We start from the raw sequence: 6000 nt of genomic DNA, 5'->3' as shown, positions 1-6000 counted from the left end.
AAGGGGACTTCCGCCACATCTGGTGGGATTGCCCTAGCATTTGGCCTTTCTGGGAAGAAAGTCTCTCTCATATTAAAGAAATTCTAGGATACCCCATCTCGACGACCATAGAGGGGGCTCTATTGGGTATCAGAGATCCCGGGATGGCACATCAAACAAGAGCCGATAAGGCAATCATGTGGGCTGGACTGGGAGCGGCAAAACTTACAATCGCGGCTGCTTGGAAAAAGAAAGACGCTCCAGCCGTATCCCTATGGCACTCCTGTCTATGGAGGATACTCTACATAGAGCGTATGGCTGATATCTTCCGGGATGACTATAAGAATTTTGAATATAAATGGGGCCCATTGGTTACCTACCTGTCCCGAGGCCTGCCATCAGCGGTTTGTCCACCCTCTATAAGGGCTATGCACCTCTTCCAATTCTAAGCCCCATCAGGGGAACCAGGTAGACATACGCATTCCCCGTAGACTGGTCGAGTCCATCCTTATCTAGACGCCCACCCACAAAGCCTTCATACCACAAAACTCCTCACTATGCGGAAACCACCACCACCACTGGGGTTGGGGGGGAGGGAGGGCTTTTGGAGGTATGGGGGGGTTAGTTTATGGTTTCTTGTTCTTACGTAAGGGTGTTCCCTTGCGAATTGTGGACCTAAAATGAGCATCTTCTTTGCGGTAATATGGGGGGCGTGCATGGACCCTGAGATATTAAGCAACTGGACTGCAAATGGCTACCTTTTCTGTCCTGTGGCGTGCATGCTTACAACCCCAGTGTTGTTACACTTGACTCTGATGTTATCTAATAAAAACGAATTTTGAAAGAAAGAGGGAAAGCAGCCGGTCCGGATGCACTTCCAAACGAGTTTTAGATCTCCCTAAAGATATTACTGGGCACCTATTTTAACTAAAATGCTGAATGTAGTCTTTCTAGCAGAACAAGACTTACCAAATCATGGGATGAAGAAACCATTAGTATAATACTGAAACCGGGGAAAGACTTGAAGTGCTGTGAGTCATACAGACCAATATCGCTACTGAACAGCGATTACAAAATATATACTCAGAAACTGGCTAGAAGGCTGGGAAAGGTGATAGGTCAGTTGGTACATGGGGACGAAAAAGGCTTTATTAGAGGAAGACAACTGCATGAACCGATCTATGAACTGATCGGGGCAATAGATGTAGCTACTCAAGAGAAAATTCCCATCAGTGTTTACCTTCGACACGGCAAAAGATTTTGATATGGTCAACTGGCTTTTTATTGCACAAAGCTATTATTCATTAAGATTCAGGGGAGGAATTTTCAGAGGCAGTGAAGTCTATGTATAAGAACCCAACGGCTAAGATACTGGTCAATGGTAACCTCACTGAGGAGATACGCATTAAAGAGGCACCTGTCAAGGATGCCCACTATAACCGTTGCTCTCCAATGTATATATTGAACCCCTAGCCAGCGTAAGTAGAGCTACCCGACATATCATTGCTTTTGAGTTTCAGGCTTGGCAGAAAAATGTGGCCCTATAAGAAGATGATTTAATAATTTTTACAAGTAATTTAATAGTTTTGCTCCCAATGATAATAGATGCTTTGAAAAAAAATTGGGAAGTATCAGGATATCAAGTTAATCAACAGAAAACTGAAATTATGGAGTGGAACTCCCACAGCTATAATTCCTCAGTAAAGGATAAGATAGGATACTTAGGAGTTTTGTTGTTGAAAGACAATGATGAAATAGCCCAAGCGAATTTTAACATTAGGATGACGGAGACGAGGAAACAATTAAAAGTGTGGAGTGGCCTCCCACTCTCATTCATGGGGAGCTCTAATATGCTAAAGATGTCAATACTACCAAAATGTACTTATATCTTTAATACCATACCTCTAGAATTCAAGCTGGGCCTCAAGAGGAGCAGGAATAGCATGGAAGAAGCTAAGAAGGAAAAAATGACAAGGGGGGATTGCTAGTCTGGATTTTTATAAATATTGTCTGGCATTCCAGTTTAAAAATGTTAGACAATTACTCATGGAACGCTCTGCCTACGAACCATACCATCAAGAGGGAAGTTTCTTTCTTTATGAGTTTGGTCACCCTAAATACTTTAAAAACGGAGGCTGAAGATGCTATTTTCTGCTTATAAATTATAGTATTAAATTAGGAGACCTTTAAAAATACCATATTACAGTACCTACGCCCCAATATGGGACTCACCAGGAACTCCAGAATGTCAGAGAGATAAACAGTTGACTCCCTTGAAGGAGGCGGGAATTATAAAGTGGGGGCAGCTGGCGGAAGGAAATACTGTCATTGATTGGGAATCCCTGCCAGTAAGCACCAACGGCAACCTGTCTAAGTTTAAATATTAAAAGTTCACAAGCTGGGTTAAGAATTTGGGGAAAGATGAGACTGGAAACATCGAATTAGAGGAAAAGCTACAAGCAGGCTTAATACAAAAGAAAGAGGTATCAAAGTGGTACTGGACATTGACGTTGGTTGGGGATGAGGATTTCACATTGCCTACAGAGCTATGGGGTAGAGACCTGCCGACGCAGGATGTACAAGACCTATGGCAAGTATTGATGTCAGCGTTATGGTACACAATTAAATCTGCACCTCTCAGAAAAAATCTTTTATTCACAATGCATAGAGCATACTGGACTCCAAAAAAAGTTAACAAAGTCACGAGGTGAAGAGCTGCCCGAAAAGCGGAGAAGAAAGTGCAAACGACATTCACATGTTTCGGCAGTGTCCCCAACACCAGGCATTCTGGCACAATGTGGGTAAGATCCTTAAGGAAGTGATGAGTCAAGATATTGAGATAAGCATAGAATTTGTTAGTTTCGGGGTTATTAGTAAAAATGCTACGTTACCTACCCTAAATAACAGACAGAAAAGTTTTATCGGCTTGGAGGGAGGTAAACATAAAATGGATACTTAACAGTCCTCCAACCCTCTAGGAATGGCTAGCATCGATCCAAAGTGTTAAAAATTGGATCGTAGTAGAGCGTAAAATGAAAGAACTGTTTTTTGGGACATATGGTAACAGAAATATAAATAAGGGATTAACTAAGCATTTGGGGTAGTTACAGGGTGGGACGTCCAATGATTATGTACTTCCGCAATTGCATGGCATAATTCAAGGGAACTACTGTGGAGGCTCCATAAGTAGATCTCCCACTAAATTAATGGAACAGAAGGAAGGGCCCCCACAAGAAATAAGATCTAGGGGAAGATCCAAGATGGTAAAGTTGGAAAAAAGGGACCCTTGAATCTTCTTACCTGTTTATTGCACAAATGAGGACAAATTAAAAAATAATACCATCTCTCAATACACATTATTGAACGTTGGTTATTGAGACTGTATACCTTCTTTGTATAATGGCTGGTGTAAATTTGCTTACTTGTGAAACGTGAAACGTCTGTAATAGAATGTAATTCTTTTGTTATTATTCAAAGTCATTCTTTACACAACCACAGCAGCTGTGGATTAGTGAAGTAATATTTTTATAGACTTACTTTACTGTAGTTGTTGAATATGGTAATGTGATTTGATGTTTTGCAATATGGTTTTGATGAACTGGACCCAAAATAAAATGTAATTGCCTAACAAGGGATTATTCATTGCATGCATTGCATTGCAAATTATTGCATTTTAAAGCAGAAATCACTTCCATTGATCTGATGAAATTTCATTTTTTTTTACATTCTTTCCACAGAACAGACCCACGACTGAAATAACTCATTAGACCACTTCATATACATATAGCAGATATGCTTAAGCTGGTTGCAGCTTCATACCAACCTGTACTTGCCAATGAAAAACAACATATAACTGGATATATTAAGCAGAACACTCCACGTGTATCTAGAAAAGCTCCACTGTGCTATATAAATGGGTATGAAATGGCTTTTCTAACCAATCTAACACTCCTGTTCTCCGAACTCTTCTAAAGAAAAGCATTGTGCCTGACACAAGCATCAGAAAATTCGGCCGCCCAGCAAGATTTATTTTTTATCCGCCTAAAATCAATCTGAATCCAACAATAACCTTAACTGAAAGAAACATCAAAGTTTCTATTAAGCTCTACTCTTCCAGAGGGAGGAGAAATAGCACTTGCATTGTTTCTCCATCACTCTTTCATGCGTGATATATGTCTGAAGAAAGAGCTGTAACTTTTTTCTGTGAAAGTAAGCTATTTATCTAGAAAAGGGATGTCCCAATGAAAGCAAGAATGTTTAAAGGCACTTAGTTGACCATATGCCCAAATAAACTAGTGAGACAGAAAAGTATTCTGCATGGTAATGGAAGTGCACCAATGCCTTGAGTGCCTACCTGTACTGATGTCTGGCACCCTAATGCTGATTTGTGATACCCTCATAGTGGTGGAAGGCCACTGCATTCACCAGGAGTTAAGCAGCACTAGCACAGTGGTGGCAGCATACTGTGTAGTGATCAGTAGTAGTGAACAGGTCCTTTAACCTATATCACTGGAACAAGGCCTACAGGCTCACTCAGGTGAACGTTCCGCTGCTGTGTGCCTAACTCACCCTTGACCTACATTGGTTTGGTACGTAGCACTGCGCAACAAAGAGGTGGTGTATCTGCGCTCAGTGCATGTGTGCCTGGGAAAAGTACAATACAGGGATAATGCAGTACCAAGCAGTGCATGCATGGTGAATACATGTGCTGGAGGTATATAAGTTGGTACAGTACCTGAAGGATGTAGTGCTGCCCAATGCATGTATGATAAATGCATATGCTGGGTGTATGTGTACCTATGAGTGATAAGATACAGGAAGGATGCAGTGTGTGAACGATACATGCATGTGCTAGATTGATATGTTTCTATGAGAACAGTACATAAAAGATCCAGTGCTGGGGAGTGCATGCATGTTAAATGCATATGTTGGATGTATGTGGGCACATGAGTGGTAGGGTACGTGGAGGATACAGTACTGCGCAGTGCGTGTATGCTGTATTTATGCAATGAGCGTAAACATGCCTGTAAATGGTACAATAACTAGAGGGCCTTAAGTTCCATTTTAGAAGGCCCAGGCCTGCAGGGTAAAACATGAATAAGGAGGTAGAAGACCCCCCCGACAGATTTGTGCATTTCTTCATTACTGTAACCTGGGTGGGACACACACTGGAAAGGAGAGAGCGAATCGTCCCACTGTACACTTCATAGGGTGTTCTTTGATTCAGTGAGAGATCACAAGAAATGGGCCTAGGCACATATCAGGAAGAAGATAAGGCTTTTAAGGGAATCCTAAAGACCCGGTCTGGGGGACCTGGGAAAACCTTTTGATGCACTTATCACTATTTCCAACCTGCAGGTGTGATTTCTAGTCACTTCAATGGGCTGTATCGTGGGACTATAAGCTTTGGAGACACTCCTGGTGTGACAGACAGCTTTACAACAGGAAGAGGGAGCAGGGGAGTGGCCACTTCAAAAGAAGCAGAAGCCAAACATAAAACTTCAAGGACTCAGACCCTAAATCAAATTTTATGTTGGGAAATGAGCTATAAGAAGGGGAGTTTGAGACCCCAAAAACTGTCATCTGCCAAGTAGCAAGACGGGCTGTGTGAGGAGGTAAATCTTTGCAAGACTTCTGCACGTGACCAGGTCTGGGGGCCAAAGTGCCCTAGTCTCCATGGTGGTTGAGAGGACATCACCCAGGGAATCCAAGACCACCTGCCCTGGAGAACCAGCTCCTACCTGCTTGCCAAGACCAGTTGCACTGTGAGGGAGAGGAGAGCACTGGAGGGAGCGAAGTCTAGTCGGGAGCCCTGTTGAGTGGACTCTGAGTGAGGAAATGTCTGCTGCACCGATTGGGTCGTAGCCCGTGTGCAGGACCAATTCAGCAACCCATGTTTTCCTAGAAAAGGGCTGTCGTGTATTTAGCTGTGTCAAGTTGCGCCTCTCTGGCCGTAGCCTGTGCACAGGAGTGAGACGGCAATCCCCTATTGCCGTCTCACTCCTGTGCACAGGCACAGGA

This window comes from Triturus cristatus, chromosome 4_1 (genome assembly GCF_964204655.1).
Source record: "Triturus cristatus chromosome 4_1, aTriCri1.1, whole genome shotgun sequence".
NCBI classification, from domain to species: domain Eukaryota; kingdom Metazoa; phylum Chordata; class Amphibia; order Caudata; family Salamandridae; genus Triturus; species Triturus cristatus.
Note: the sequence above shows the minus strand (reverse complement) of the source record.